This window comes from Hesperophylax consimilis, chromosome 17 (assembly GCF_061612785.1).
Source record: "Hesperophylax consimilis isolate HC1 chromosome 17, BYU_Hcon_1.0, whole genome shotgun sequence".
NCBI lineage: Eukaryota > Metazoa > Arthropoda > Insecta > Trichoptera > Limnephilidae > Hesperophylax > Hesperophylax consimilis.
This window is the reverse complement of record NC_142852.1, coordinates 20,243,282-20,261,390: the sequence shown is the minus strand read 5'-3', so window position 1 is coordinate 20,261,390 and position 18,109 is coordinate 20,243,282.

Here is an 18,109-nt window from a genome sequence, read left to right as displayed (position 1 = left end):
TTCCCGAAATAAATTTATGAGACATTAATTTATTTTACACAAAATAAATTTATTTTACACAATTAAATTGCCTTATTTAGACTACCTAACTAATATTAGTCAAATAATAAAAACATAATGTTGATATATCTGAATCTTTTATTTTCCTTTCGCTTTTCTCTTTCTCTTGTATCTAATTATCAAATTATTCAGGGAAATGGCCAGATCTTCCCCAAAGACACAGGACTGATCAAGTTGCCGTTCATTTGAGACTTTAAAATGGACCCTTTGCTCTCACGAAATCTAAATACATATAAGCACTTGCAGGATCAGCGGTCATTGATAATAATAATAATAATTGGATGACTTGTATAGCGCCGTCGTTGTGCAAAATCACCTCAAGGGCGCTGTACAAATTTATAATACATTTCTACAGTGATCTATGCTATTACTAACTATTTATGGAGATAATATACAGTACATTACTTAACTGGTAGGTCACTTGAGATTAACACCTAATTAACATTAACTAATTGTTGATTAGCGAAATTTAGATCTAGGATTTAGGACATAATTGGAGAATTGAATTTAACTGGACTTTCTCTTGGGAATGGTAATTAAAGTAATTTAAGGGTATGACAGCTTAAAAGCAGAGGCGGATTTGCCCTTAGGCCTATGTAGGCCCGGGCCTAGGGCGGCCAGATATTACCTAGGGGCGGCCAATCGTGACAAAAAAGTCACAGATGAAAACAAGAAATTACTTCCTAAGTACCTAAAAATTCTACGTACGAAATAGCGATATGCAAGAGCGTGTTCACACACAGCACACAGCGCGCCCCCAAAAGCAATAAAAAATAAATAAATCAGAGATTATAAAATAATACAATAATAAGATGTTATTTATGCCAATTATGAACTTTCCACTGATGATAGTGAATAATAAAGTGTGACATTATAAAGGTATTTTCTTTAAAAAATAAAAATATATATATTTTTATTTAAAATCTATGAAAAGGGGGGGGGGTGGAGGAACGTAGGAAAAGGATTAAGAGGCAAAGGATTTTTATTTCTTTTTAGACAAAACTAAGCCCGTCTGAAGTCGAAGAAAAAGGCAAAATCATTGCAAATGATTTATTCTAGTGATTTAGAAGGCCATTTTTCAGAAGAATGTCTCCATTTTCATGCTCACTGCAGTGTGAAAAATAAGGATCGATACAATGCTGTCAGTTTATTAAAATGGTTACGAACTGAAGATCTTCAAACCATTTATCCTAACGTGGATAATGCTCTTCGAATGCGTGTGTGTACTCCCGCCAGTAACTGTTCTGGAGAACGATCATTTTCTTGTTTACGACGTGTAAAAAAATATTTACGCACAACAATGGCGGAGCAAAGGCTGAACAATTTTGCTTTGCTTAACATAAAAGCAGATTTTTTAAGGAAATTGGATTGCGAAGATCTAATTAACGATTTTGCTGCACTTTATAACCAGATTTCAAGGTTAAGGGGCACGTTGCCATTATGATGGGATTTAATCCCTCAATGGGTAACATGATGATAAAAGAAGTAGTAATAAAAAGAGTTATGAATTACAACATATTATTTATTTCTACAGCGTACAAAACCAGAGCAAACAAGAGATCTCAAAATATTCATGATTGAATTTAATCCTAGGGCGTGTGCGTCGGACCGAAGGCCTTCCGCATCGGACTTTTTAATAATAGGTAGCAATGTTAAATGGTGTGACTAGAAAAGTGAATTAAGAATAAGTAACATGAGAAACGTGTGTGTGTGTGACAAAAGTATTCTGACCTGTTATAATTAGTAGAGGGCGCCAAACATCATTTTACATGACGTTAAATTTAGATGAGAAAGCAATGACCAGCAAGACGATTATAATAAGTTGCGTCATTCTTCCCCAAAAGATCGATGTCTCGAATGTTCGTCCAATGTCGTTTGTAGCGTTCGCTGCGTCTTCCGGGATTGCGTCTATAGCCGGCGGGAGCCGTAATGGTACTGGCCGCTCGGGCGCGCTCGAGTTGCCGTCTCCTCTCCTCTTGTCGGAGTCCAGTGTTTACACACTCCGAATAATCTTGAAATGTAGCGGGTAGTAAAGAACTGCTACAATGCCCCCTCAGCCAAAAGACTTATGCCTATAAGTCTGAGGTTCGCCTGACACCTCGTGGCCAACAGGCCTTGAAACCACTCCTGCAGTAGAAATCAGTAGTTGCGTAAAGGAGGGCAGCAAGGGGCTTCAAAAATGACGACATGAGTTTCCGACGTCTATGTGGTGGAGCACCTCAGGCTCCAAGTTGTCCAAACAGGGCCCGTCCATTTCAGTTTCAGAAGTTGCCAGAGAAGGACAGCAAAGACGGACAGCATACTAAGATGATAAGTGATACTTCAGTCGCACCAGCACGGAAATGAAGAAGAAGCAAAGCAATCCAGATGATCCTGATGAGCGCATCATGTAGTACGTTGAGGGAAGATGATGATTGACTTGTTCAGTAGCACAGCACGGAGATGAAGAAGAAGCAGAGCAATCCAGATGATCCTGATGAGCTCATTATGTAGTAGGATGAGCGGAAGCAGAAGAAGTCTTCGTGAGAATGTTGGATGTCTAGCCTACCCGAACTGGTCATTGATTAAAGAAGCTAAAATTTATTAAAAATAGCAAGCCCTTTTCAAGGAAAGAAGGTGCACACCTTACAAGCAAGAATTATAATATATTTACTAATTGAAAAAGGTGATGCTCAAGTTGAAAACCTGAATAAAAACTCTAACAAACTGTTTTGTATTAAAAGTGACAGTTGTACATAGGCGAGGTAACCAACAATGAAAAATAAATTCCAAGGCCCAAAAAAAATATAATAGTAAAACGTCATGATGACAAATGCAATTAATATTCAAAGGAAAATTTTCTTAAAGAAGAAGAATTTACCGTAATATCGAAGATAACAGCTAAATAGTGTATAACCATACAAGTGAATGAAGCTAATAATCAAACCAAAAGCAATGGTAATTAAAAGTTTTGCACTACTTGACAATAGATGGCAGTAGTGTAGAAATAAATTTTAGATAGAAAATCAATAAATTTTCTTGTTAAAAAATATTGAATAAAAATCTAGAGTTTATAGAGCAATTATATAGAAATTAATCTAATCATAATTATTTTATTTTCAAGCACATATTCTTCCGTCACAGAGCGAACCAGTGAATGACTGAAGAATACCGTAGAAAATTGACGAAACACATGATTCGTTCCATACTTTTCCGAGCTCTAGAAAAGCAGGGAAGGAATCAAATTACGAAGAAAATGTTAAAACATGCACTACAATTAAATATGTAAAATATAAAACCCATTACAGAACCAACCACCATAAACCTGTGAAAGTGATAATGGCTTACCGACTATTGATATTGAAATTTTCATAAAAAAATCAACAAAAATATCTTAATTGTAAGCCTGATGAGGGCTATCATGTGCTAAAGAGCCTAAGCCATTATAATGCCACAATAACTCTCCAAAATAAGTGCTGAGGTGACAGCATCAAGATAGAAGTATATTTCCTTCAACATACTCCAACACAACAGAAGAGCTGGTATGCTAATGTGTGAAAACAAAAGCACGAAGCTCATGAGCTTATGATAAGGTCACTCAACAAGACATGACAACTTAATAAGTTAGGTCGAGCGCAAAATAAGCACATCTTAATCAATGATACTGAGAAAAACAGCGGTAAACAATAATCATAACGATGAGAGCGGATCCTCTTAAGAGAAATAGATGTGTATGACAATTTTCAGACAAAACACAATAACAATAGATAATAATCATTAGAAATGATGACATAGTAACATACAAAGCAGGTTGAAAAAGAGGAATGGAATTCTTCAGGGAAAAGAAAACCATTACTCCCAATCAACAAGGTAACAAAAGAAAATAAGTTTCCTATACCCACGTGATCAGTGTAGGTACCAGAAACCCGTTCACTTTTTTTTTTTTGTAAATAATAATAAAAACAATTAATTTTCTGCCCTAATTAAATCTTTAATATGGAATGTTCCAATAGGCTTTCCCTTCATATCTGCCAGTTTGTAAACGACGGCCGAGACCTTATCAATAATTTTGCTTCTTAAAAATTTTGGAGCAAGTTTAGCGGAGAAATGCTTAGAAGCATCGGACAACACGAAAGAGCGTCTCCAAACAATATCACCAACTTTGAATTCCACATGCCTTCTACGAAGGTCATAGTGAACCTTATTCCGTTCGTAAGATTGACGTAAACACGTCCTAACTTGGCAGAAAATGTCATTTAGCTCAGAAACGTCTTGAGCCCATGTGTCACGTTTCAAGAATGTTAAATCTTCCGAAGAAAAATCAGGTGATTTGTAATCTTTGCCTGAAATAATGGCTTCCCTGCCAAAATTTAAAAAGAAAGGGGTGTAACCCGTTACCTCATGTACAGCAGTGTTAATAGCAAGCTCTATTTCAGGTAAATGATTTGCCCAAGTTCGATGATCCGTTCCCACGTACGAACTTAAGGCTGTAACTAAAACTCTGTTAATTCTCTCTACAGGATTATTCTGTGGATGATATCTACAGTTAAAAAACATGTGACGTACATGATATCTGTCAACTAAATGTTTCAATTCTTTCGAAATGTATTGGGGACCATTGTCTGCGATGATGCAATCCGGAACGCCAAATTTTAGGAAAATTTCATCCTCTATAATAGCAGAGACATTTTTCCCATTCGCACTTCTCAGCGGAAAAATTTTTGTAAATTTAGTGAAGAAATCAGCGACAACTAATAGATATTTATAACCTTTCTTGTAGGAGCTGGGAAGAGGTCCCAATAAATCTGTCGAGATAACCTGCCACGGACGCTGGACCAACTTAGGATCTCCCATAAGACCGGGTGCAGCTTGATTTGAACTTTTCTGTCCTAAACAAGTGTGACATTTAGATACAAATTTCCTTACGTCTGAAGACATTCTAGGCCAGTAAAATTTCAAACAAATCCTATTCAGAGTTTTCATAATCCCAAAATGGGCAGATGTAGGAGGTACGTGATGTAACGCAATCAACTCTTGTCTTTGATCCTTAGGAACAACTTCCTTCCAATCATTAGGCTTATGCAGGGCTTCCATACTCTGCACATGCTTATATAAAACTCCCTCTACAAGTTTCCACTTCGAAAATAACTCAGGTTTAGCTAAAACGTCACGACACATTTTATTGTACCACCGATCAGTACTAATAATGGGAGATTGAACAATTGATGAAATAACTAAAGGATCGCGAGATAAAGCATCTGGCACAACATTTTCCTTCCCTTTCCTGTGTTCAATAATAAAGTTAAATTGCTGCAATCTGACAGCCCACCGAGCTAATCTTCCTGAAGGTGATTTTAAGTTTACTAGCCACTTCAGACTATAATGATCCGTAATTACTTTTACAGGGATGGGTGACCCTTCAATGTAACCCCTGAATTTCTCCAAAGCAAAAATTAACGCATTAAGTTCTTTCTCAGTAGTAGAGTGGTTCCTTTCCTGAGCCGATAACGATCTACTAATGAAGGAAATAGGGTGTTCCCTGTTTTGATCATCTAATTGAGAGAGTACTGCGCCTAAACCTTCGTTTGATGCATCACAAGAAATAGTAAACGGTTTATTAAAATCTGGGCATGCTAAAACCGGAGCCGCGACAAGAGTTTCCTTTAATTTAGAGAACGCCGCCTGCGCTTGATTATTCCAAGAAAATTTTTTACCAATGAACTCTTTTTTGGTTAAGTTGTGTAACGGAGCAGCAATAATAGAAAAATTTAAAATAAAACGCTTGTACCATGATATAATACCGATGAAACGTCTCAGACTCTTTTGTGAGGTAGGTACCGGAAAATCAACCACAGCCTTAACTTTGTCTGGGTCAGTTCTCAGACCATTACTATCTATGACATAACCGAGATATTTAAGCGATTCTCTACAGAATACCGACTTTTCAATGTTAATCGTGAGACCCGCCTCGAACAGTTTACGTTTTACAAGTTTGAGTAATGCTAAATGCTCTTCAAAAGTACTGGAAATTACGATAATATCGTCTAAATAAAAGAAAACTTTACCATCAAATTCTGGGCCAAAGATTTTAGACATGAGCCGCATCATTCTCGAGCTGGCTCCATGAAGACCGAAAGGCATAGAAGTAAATTGAAAGAGACCCCTTTTAGGAATAGTAAAAGCCGTTTTTTCCCTTGAACTACGTTCTAGTGGAATTTGATAAAAAGCATCTTTTAGATCAATAGTGGATAGAAAACGAGCTCCCCCCAAGCTGTCTAAAATATTTGAAATGTATGGTAACGGAAATGCGTCCCTCTTAGAGATCGAATTAATTCGTCTGGAATCCAAGCAAAGGCGGTACGTGCCATTTTTCTTTGGTACAAGTAAGACGGGACTGTTCCAAGCACTACTGCTCGGTTTAACGACGCCCATCTCCAACATTCTATCAAGTTCCTTGTGTACAACCGGGAGCAGGTGAGGTGAAATCGGATAGTAACGCTATTTTACAGGTATACTATTACCAGTGTCTATGACATGTTCCTCTAAATGCGTACGACCAAGTTTGTCCCCAGAAATTGAAATATAATCTTTAACTACATTATCAAGTAAATTTTGTTGATATTTGGATAAGTGATGTTTGTCCACAATACCTCTGACTTCAGAAGTAACCCGAGGAGCAGATTTTACTACCTTCGTATTCATAAACTTAGAAATATCCGGACAAATGTTAAAAGATTTCCAAAAATCAATACCGAGAATAACATCCGTCTTTATATCTGGCATGACAACAAAAATAAACTCTTTAACAACATTATTACATGTTATAGGAAGCGAGATTTTCAAGTTACAGCAAACGGAATGACCCGTCGCAGAAGTTAAAGAAAATGAATTATTGAGCTTAGCCAACTTGGCACCAAGTTTTAAAAGTTTTAAATGAAAATTATTACCGAGAATGGAAACATGTGAGCCTGAGTCCAACAGGCCAGAAAAAACAGTTCCGAGCGTAGAAAAGGATACGAAAGGACGGCCGTCCCTGTCAGCCTTCCCTCCGTAACCTGATGCTCCTAAATTTCTGTAGAAATTTCTGACTACTGAAAGCCATTCTTGCCACGCCGGATCGAGAGCAGTGATACTGGTGGAGACGTCTTCCGCCAGCGGCACAGCTAACGTCCGGCTCTCGCGTTTTTTGACCTAACGCAAGTGCAGTCAGGAGTCTTAACGCCTGGACATCCACAGCGGAAGCAATGAATCTCCTCCCTGGAATTCACGTTATAACGCTTGAAAGACATGTTTTTATACGAAGAATTAGCATGCCTGAAAGAATTAGGTTTAGAAGGAGCATTTGTAATTGGTGGCGCCTTTACGCTAGCAGTTGAAGGGGTTTGAGGGGACTTTGAACCTTTCCTCTGGTCAGAACGACTGTCTGCCAATTCAATTAGTTTGCCCAATCTTTTTAGGGTAGTTATGTCCGGAATGGAGTTTAATGCAAGTTTCTGAATATATCTGGGAAGCATATTGCACTGGAGAATTTCCAAAATTTCTACATCAGGCAATTTCTTGTTTAATCTTTTATTTAGTATGAGAACATTAGTGATAAAGGTGCCAAGTGAATCATTAGGTGCTTGCATAGTTGACCTCAACTGTGCAAGGAGTCTACGGTCATAATCGAGAATTTCATATTCCTCCTTGAGGCCTACCACAAGGTCATCCCAGGATTCGAAAAGGGAGCGATTGACCCTCAGCCAATCAAGGGCAATCCCATCAAAAAGTTCAAACGCGCCTAAAAAAAGATTGTGCTTACTTACAGAGCGAGACAGGGCGAGTTCTTCAACACGTTCAAGAAACTTCCTAATGCAAGTAGTGCCATCATACTTGATATTCCATAAATGCAGTGGAACCAACGGAGATGTGGGAACAATAATGTCTGAGTCCTTGACGGAAGACATAGCGGATTCTTTTACTTGACTCCTTGTATCAGGCATTGTGACTAGATGTACCTAAAGATTAATTGGAAAAAAGAAAACAGCAAGGCAACATTAATCACGTCCGAAGACGGCAATAATAAAAAGATCAAATTCCCAAAAGAGGAAAAATGGGTGTAAAATTATTTGTACCTACACATCTAATGGACAAAAGTTCAGAAATGGACATACACCAATACTACAATTTCAGATGTGGGAATCTGGAACAACTTACAACAATAAAAAAAAATACGAGATACCCACCAATCTCGCAGAGTACCAACGGACAATAAATAATTTTAAAAGGTTAGTAATAATAAAATTTTTTAAATTGTCTACAATTTCTAAAAGAAACTCGGCTAGGGGACGACGCAATCCAGGAAGACACACCCCAAACGACATTAAAAACACGAAGAACAGGCCAAATACTAATGTCACACATGAAAAAAAATCAATCCAAAATGCTAACCTAATTAAAATGTTAAAAATATCCGAGAAAAAACTACGTTGGTGCGCCATTATAACCGGATTTCAAGGTTAAGGGGCACGTTGCCATTATGATGGGATTTAATCCCTCAATGGGTAACATGATGATAAAAGAAGTAGTAATAAAAAGAGTTATGAATTACAACATATTATTTATTTCTACAGCGTACAAAACCAGAGCAAACAAGAGATCTCAAAATATTCATGATTGAATTTAATCCTAGGGCGTGTGCGTCGGACCGAAGGCCTTCCGCATCGGACTTTTTAATAATAGGTAGCAATGTTAAATGGTGTGACTAGAAAAGTGAATTAAGAATAAGTAACATGAGAAACGTGTGTGTGTGTGACAAAAGTATTCTGACCTGTTATAATTAGTAGAGGGCGCCAAACATCATTTTACATGACGTTAAATTTAGATGAGAAAGCAATGACCAGCAAGACGATTATAATAAGTTGCGTCATTCTTCCCCAAAAGATCGATGTCTCGAATGTTCGTCCAATGTCGTTTGTAGCGTTCGCTGCGTCTTCCGGGATTGCGTCTATAGCCGGCGGGAGCCGTAATGGTACTGGCCCATAAATGAACCACTCACTAGATCAATATCTTCGGGTTTTTAGTACTGAGCCCATGGGTCCTAATGTTTGCCATAGATAAAAGTCTGTAACTGAAAAATATACGTCACTACTACACATACTCACCATCGACTAGGATAGAAACTATAAAAAAGGCGTAACCATAGACAATATAATTCTCATTCGGAGCCAACCCATTGGCTAGCCTAAAATCGGCCAATGACAGCGGCCTATAAACATGCATGAAGTTCGTGACAGCGGCCTATAATCATGCATGAAGTTCGTATTGGTTTGTGGAAAATATACGTCACAAGTCACCCATAGAGATTACCGTGTCTTTTTTTCTGACCCACTTTTTTCTCGGAGTTATACCCCCCTGTACTGGCCGCTCGGGCGCGCTCGAGTTGCCGTCTCCTCTCCTCTTGTCGGAGTCCAGTGTTTACACACTCCGAATAATCTTGAAATGTAGCGGGTAGTAAAGAACTGCTACAACTTAAGTGCAGACGAGAATTGTAACTGCCAGATTTTTGTTTTGAGTTCAGTTTTTTTTTTGTGTTAGATAATGCTTTATGTAAATTTTTTTACCAACGTTTTAATTTGTATTTTAAGTTAAGTATTATATTCGAATATGTACCTTAAATTGATTTTTATTTAAAAGAGGTGCTGATTTCTTTTATTTGTTTGGAGACTTAATAATAACTTTTTATCCAGCCCGTATATGGCAACCCTAATTGTAACTGTGAAACACTTACATATTATTGTATGAGAATAAACCTGAAACTAGTTAAATAAATTAAACCTAAAACTGTTTTAAATGTTTTATTCAAATCCCTGAAACCTTAGTAAGTATTACAAACTAGCAGCTATTATAGTTAACTAAATTTCTGAATCAATTTCGATAAAAGTTGTCAATAAAGTAAATTCATTATGTAGTCTATAGTCTATATCAGGGGTCTCCAAACAACGGCCCGCCAATGTCATCAATCCGGCCTGCGACAATCGACAATTATACAGTAATTGAACTAGCGAATTTAGCAAGCGTATTTTTTTACATTAATTCCACAGGAGGCTTTGAGGAAAATATATGATACCTCACGACCTATGTCATCTTAGGTGATGCTGTGTGGAGGGTCTTTTTAAGGAAAGGAATGATAGGAAGTTCTGAAAAGGAAAATGTATGAGGGGTGGGTAGGAATCTGGGGATTAGTGTGTCCAGGAGTGACATACGTATGAATACATCCCTCCAACTGCGGTGCAAGGCGATGGGTCAAGATAGTCCGGCTGGAAAGGTCAAAAGGCCTCCCTCACCCAGTCTCTCTCGATCCGGCCCGCCACGCAGCAGGTGGGCAGACGTATCCGCCGCCAAGACCTGGACAAATCTCACCCCATGAACCATGAATGATAATGGCAGGAAAATTAAAACGGTTTTGACTCTAGGAACTTACTGAAAAGTTTGGATACTCCTGGTCAATATGATGGGTACTGAGAAAGGTGCGGCTACATGGTCTGGGGCCTAGGGCGGCCAAGACTGCAAATCCGCCTCTGACTGGACTTTCTCTTAGGAATGGTATATTTAATTTAAGGGTACGACAGCTTAAATAGGTAAGTTTTTTTAGTAATAACATAGATCATTGCAGAAATGTATTATATATTCATACGGCGCCTTCGAGGTGATTTTGCACAAAAACGAAGACAAATAAATCATCCAAATATTATTATAATCTTCTTGTTATTTTCTTCTTACTATATGTAAATAGTCACTTCTTGTAGATCTTACTTCATCAATATTCTATATTTGGCTCCTTTCCATGGGTAGGTACTCGTCATTAGGTGTACAAATATTTCAACGTATCATGTTTTCTAGGTACTCTGCCCAATAGTTTTTTTTTTTTTTAATTTTTTATTGAATATACAAACACATTACAATAATTTACAAATGTTGAAATGAAATAATTATTTTTTGCTATTTTTCAGATCAATAGGCATTAGACTGATTTTTTTATTGGTAGATGTGTGCCTTCCTAAGAAAATTTTATTTCTAAGTAACAAATTACTATGTTGACAAGTTACAGAATTAGACATCATTGTTTCATAAATACATTAAAATAACTATTTGCATCAGAAACTCGAGAAAAATAGTTAAAAGAAATCAGATTCCAGAAGGTTCCACGTATTTTTAACAAAAACAAAGATGCTGTGATTCACGCATGATAATAATCAATACTCAGTACTAAAAAACTAATCACGTATTTAATAGTCGTGTCCACGAAGTATTATAAGGATTATCGCATTGCTTATCTTATCTAATACTAACAGCTGAGTTAAGAGGAAGCTACAAGCCAAAAATGTGTTTATTCTTGGTATACCTTATATTGTAGATCAGGGGTGCTCAAACTTGAACTGCTGGCGATCTACCTCAAAATTATTAGATTCCGATCTATCGACTCTGAGAGGCTGCAAGTATGTGTGATGCAGGATTGTCGTCTATGTAGGTAGGGTGTATCGTGGCGCAGGTATAAGTGTATATATAGGGACGTTGCACAATTGCAAGGCCACGAATCCACATAGAATTTGGAGGAACGACATAAATTAGTTCGCAATATGCATTTTTTTAGTCAAGGTAGGTGGAGGTCTGCACTAAAAAGTCAATAAAAACTTATATTTATTCAAAATTGCAAGTTTATTGGTTCTTACAAAAAAACAAACGAGTTCTAGTTACTAAACTTAACTAAATAATGACTTTGGATGTTGAAACGTGGCACTACATGTCCTCAGCATACTTTTCATACGATGGTACGTAATTACCGAGTGCTAATCGCAAACACGATGACATATCTTCGTCAGTTAGTCGATTTCAATATTTTGACATAATTATCTTCATTTCAGAAAATGCACACTCGCACAAGTAAGTTGACCCAAACATTGTCGTCAACTGAAGGGCGATTTGCCTTAGATTCGGATATTTATCTTCAGATATAAAATACCAGAATTTTGTGTCAGATGCTGTGGCTATGAGATGTATATCTGATATTATCTGCAATGTTCCAGAACACTCCCTTCAGTAACTCAGTCCGCCACAAGCTACAAATAAATAATAAAAAAGAAGACATGAAAATTGGGAAATTTTTCTCGAGATCGACTCAAAATCACTCGCGATTATTACTAAAAATTGACATTAAGTTTAACTCGCTTGTAATTGTGTGTTTTATAAATAAATATTGTTACTTCACCGTCTCATCATTTTATTTAGTTAAAATAAAATAAAGGAAAACCAAGAAAGTTAACTCGATCGACCGGTCGATCGCGATCGACCGTTTGAGCACCCCTGTTGTAGATGATAGGCATTAAAATCGCTCAACAAACGGAGTCTAGAAACCTTCGATTTCAAGCAAAAAACAGGTTATTTTATATATTTTACAAAGTGAAACTGTCACAGATAATCTTAGCTATAATACTGCATTTTTTAGAGTTGTATCCTTTACAAGTTCATACATTTCTATTGAAAAATTTTTTTTTTAGTAGTTTATATTTATATTTTTTATTGAGTAATTTATTTGTTTATTTGTATTCTACTCAAGCGCAACGATAAGAAAACCTTCAATTTATCTAAAGCATATTTTTTTAGTATTCATAATGTACACCAATTCGTTTTAAAGATTAATCCTAATAGTGATAAAGTATTAAGCTTCGCCTTAAAGATATTGAAAAGATCTTTATTAACTCAAATAATTAACCAGCGATCTGAGGTTTGTTCAAAGGCCAGGTTCAACATCGTTTATCTTTGTTATCATTTTATTGATATTATTATTTTTGATTGAAACGTTAACGAAATTGCCAAATTAGGTATTAAATTATTGCCAACACAAAGGATTAATAAAAGTTCTACGAAAAATGTTTATATTTCTTTTTTTCTTGCTAGAGCAATCTCGATAAGTTACAAAACTCATTGTAGGACGAGAGGAACTTACAACACATAGGTGGGAGTTAATAGGTACAATTTTATATTGGTATTTTGGGTAACCGGATAAATATCAAAACGATAATTCATCACATTTTTTAAAAGTAATATAAAGTCATGGAAAGTGATAAAACAAAAACTTTATTAACTGGGTTAAGTAGGTTAGGTTAGGTTAGGTTAGATTAGCTTTAAATTTATTTTTTATCATCGTTTCTAATGACTTTATATCACTTTTTAAAGGTGAGTTGAATTGTCACTGTGTTGAGTTATCATGGAACCGGTATTTTGATTTCAAAATAATAAGTTGATAATATCGTTTGTTCGTTCGTTGTCTGTTTCATATTTTCATTGAACATGAACATCTTTAAATTCATTTGAAGCAACAACGTTCCGGTTTGAATGGTGGTTTTACACTGATGCGATACTGATAGTCGAACACTTGAATAATTGGAAATACATTACAAAAGCATAGTGGAAGAGGTAATTTTGCACTACAAACTACACTCACTGACGGTCAGACGTAAACTTTCTGACGTACTGCTCCTACACAAAATTATACATGCATCAGTTGATACACCAAACATTTTATCCCAAATTAACATCAATATTCCATCAAGAAAATCAACAAGAAGGATGAACGACATTTTCTATATTAAAGCCTACCACACAAATACAGAATATTTTTCCCCTGTACCGCGAACATTAAGAAATTATAACATTATTCATGGCTCTAATAATGTAATAGACATTTTTAATGACCAATTTAAACACTTCAAAAAAAATGTATTACCTTTAATCATATTAAGCTGATATTGTGATGAAACCACAGACATTGGAATTAATAGACGAGAAGATAATGGCGAGGGGTAAAATCAACTGTTGAAGAACGAAGCGGGGTAAAGCTGACTGTGATTCGTCAATAAATCAATCTGACAGTAAATAGGCATCTCGCATTATAATATCACCATTTAGTTCTTAAAAGTAAAATCTACTTTTGAATGAATAGACATTTTTACATGGGAGCGCAAATTACTCGCCACGTTATGAACAAATTTGCGAAGTCCAAATTCGGCGAAAAAATTCTTCTATTTTCAGAGTCGAATATTTCGTTTAAGTATTTAGTTAGGACACTTTTATAAATTTTCATAATTTACTTCCCAGCAACCAACCAGCTTTGTGTTTCGCGTCCAGTCGTTTCTCGATGTGATTGTATATTATGTTTCTACAACTGATCCATATTATACGATGTGATATGCTTAAAATAAAGTAAAATAATGCTTACTTATGGAATGTAATACGACAATTGGGTTTATTCTCTTTTTCACGTCTATTTTTACAAGTTTTCATAGCAAAAGTCAACATTTTGCCGTGTTATTTCGTAAAATGAACCGATGATGCCTCGACCATAGTTCGCACAAGAATGATGACGTCACGTTTTCAAATTTCACTTGAGGCCATACGCCAGCACAGCCGGCTCCAATGGAACCGGTATGGGGAGTGGGGATAATACGCTTTTAATCACTTAGGGCAGGTCTACCAATATTCATATGTCTATGGATGAAACCCTTTATTTAATGAGAAGCAACATTGTACCTACCTAATCAGTGTCTCACCAGTACAGGTGTGACAATAACAAATCGTTTATGAACATATTTGTATTTACCTTTTACCCATTCTTATTTGTTATTTACTTCTGCATATTTAGCTTATTCATTTTGTTACTATTTTTGTTGTTATTATGTATTTAAACATCCATGTATGTAAATTCTTGGGCACCATGCCTGTTTTATGTACTTAAATAAAAAATAAAAAAATAAATAAATAAAAAAATCGATGAGTCTATAATAGATATGATACAGTAAAGTCTGAAGAATGATTAAAGTTCGCAGTTTGCTCGAGGATAACAACGCCAAAATCCTATAATAACTTATCTTAAGATTACTCAATGTTATTATCTGATAAGTGATTGATTTTTTTTTAAATTCTAGAATTCGTGATCTATGTAGTTAGATCATTCATCCTAGTTGGTTATCTCCACCGTGATGTGATTAATTTACGAACTAACACGCTCTTGCATTTGATCACCTCCATTTGCGCTAATGCTCTAATAAAATTAATTCTTCTCTGCTCGAAATTATAGTAAATAATTTATGTGATGAAAGGGTGACCCAATTTTAATTTGTTTTTAAATAGATTCTGTGCTCAATGTATTGTGGCTTCTCGAGCAATTAATATTACAAGTTAGAAATTGACGTGCAACCATGAATAAAAAAAAATTATTTGGTAAGTAAATATGAAAGTAATTTATCAAGTTTTAAACCCCCCAGTATTTTGTTTTTTTAGTAATCCTGAAGATTATTTCCAAACCTGATTTTTATCAAATGAAAATTCAGTAACTTAATATGGCATTTTACCATAATTGCATATCGGGTTTTTCGATGCTAGGCACTTAGATGGGCTTCTCCCAGTTTAAGTGATACTAACAACAGTTAATCTATAATAACCCAACCTAACCTAACCTAACTTATAATTTTATTATACACATAAGTACATGTACAATTTATTATACATATAAGTACATGTGAGATTAGAGATTTATTGGCTAATTTTACAATCAACGAAGCGTTTCTAGCTTCCTATTGTGTTCTATGTTTTTATCGGTCTGTCAAAATGGTGCGAAATTATTATTTACGTGAATAATATTTTGAAAAAACCCAACTTAACCTTTCATAACCCATCCTAACTTAACCCAACCACTCCTATCCTAACCTAACTTAACCTAACCTATCCTGATCTAACCTATAATAACCTAACCCAACCTAACCTAACCTATCCTAACCTAACCTATCCTAACCTAACCTATCATAACCTAACCTATCCTAACCTATCCAAACCTAACCTATAATGACCCACCCTAAACTAACCTAAAATAAACGCTTTATTTAAAAACCAGATCCCGAATAATTTCCTAAGTGTTTAAAGGTAATTTAATATATATTATATAAATATATACACCTGGTTTTATTATACATATAAGTTCATTTCAGATTAGAGATTTGTTGGCTAATTTTACTTCAAATCCGTGTTGTGTAAAATGGCGCGAAATTATTATTTACGTAAATAATATTAAATATCAATATTTTTAAAAATCGCAAATGCAAAGAGTTTTTGTTTATTGTCATTAAGTTGAATCAAATGTTTGTTTGCTTTTAAAATGCGTATTAAAATGGTAGTTTGGTAGTTATAATAGAAGAAATTGTACGTATTTGTTATGATTATATGTTATTCGCTATTATGCCGCCAGAGGTGCGCTCTGTCGGCCAATAGGGAAACTACTCCGGTCGGTAAACCAGGGATTGACTTTTTCAAGGAACGCTAGAATGCGTGATATTTTCCTACGTGGAATTTACCCGAAACACACGATTTGAATTCGACCAATCAGAGGGCCTAAACCGTCCAGACGATGATGGCATGATAATACTATCATATTATTAGCATTAGTCGATGAATTGCATAATTTGATTGGTGTTTGGAAGCCCGTGGTATCTACTTACACTGAAAAATATCTAAGTAATAAAAAATTAACATTTTAAATAGGCACTGTTTTGCCGGAATATTAAATTACATTATATATTTTTTTAATAAATGTTATTACCCTTTATCTAGCCGTTCGTGAGATTAGATAAATATTTAGAGTTTTTCAAGCTTTAGTGAGATATGAAACAATGCTACTAGAATATTCAGGAACGTTCACCAATGCAAAACGCATCATAGCTAGAACTCTATAGATACGATGCATACCAGCATTCGGCGCACACCTACCTTTTCAATTCAATTCAATTAGTTTATTCCTTTAAAAGCATTACAAAATTACATTTTAATTCGTTTTTAAGTACATAAGTAAGCGGTGTATCAACTATACCAGCATCAATAGAGCTTACCTTTTAAAGGCAGCTTCACCGATGTTAAATATTCCCATATCAAATTAATAAAAATATATTAACACTCAAAAACGAGATTCGTGACCTTGGGGTGATCTTCGAAGCAAATCTCTCTTTCAAATCCCACATATCTGACATTGTCTCCCTCGCCAACAAAATGCTTGGATTTGTTCTTCGTAATGCGAGATCATTTACTAATGGAATTGAAATACGGAGAACATATGAAACACTTGTCCGCAGCATCCTGGAATAAAGTTTCATTATTTGGGCCCCTTCTGAACAAAACCATATCTTAGAAATAGAAAAGTACAAAAAAGGTATATGCGTTACCTGTATATGAGGGAATATACATACTATCCATTCCTGTATCCATCCTTGTTCTTAACAGGAATGCTCGATTTCAATACATTAGAAGCAGAAAAATATTTTTAGGCAAACACTTTTTTAAGTTAATCTCTGGTACAATACACAATCCGCCTATGTTGAAAGAGGTTAACTTTTATGTCCCTAACAATTATACTCGAGGGAGATCCCATGCACTCTTATATGCTCCGAAAGCGAGGACTTCTGCCTATCAGAACGCGCCAATAAACAGAGCGACTCAACTGCTTAACGATTCTGCATTAGCCATCGACATTTTCAATATCACCTACAGACAATTCATTAACTATCTTTTAACACATGTCACAAAATAGTAAAACTGCCTCTGTAAACTTTTTAATTTGTAATCTTCTCCATGATATATCGGTGTATAACCGTTTTATGGAGAACATGAAAAAAAATATAAAAAAATAAAAATAACATATTTCGATATCCGAATTAATTCTGTTCAACGGCAAGACTTCTCTCCCCACCGACATGGCCTGCAGGCAAGTTAGTCCTGCAGGCCGGGAGATAAACCAGTCTATGCTGTCGGTGACGGAGATAACCATCAGGAACATAGAGACTAATACTCTCCATGATGTCGGATTTTCAAACCATCCACGAATCAGTTTGAAGAAGTGTGATACAATACTCACATCTCTTCTGACCCGTAGATGGTTTATACCGAGCATGCCCAAGAGATTCAAACATCATTATCTGTTATAAACGGCTTACTGAGAGTACACGCAATTGTCTTTATTTCCTGACGAAATCTTCGTCTGTCATATTAG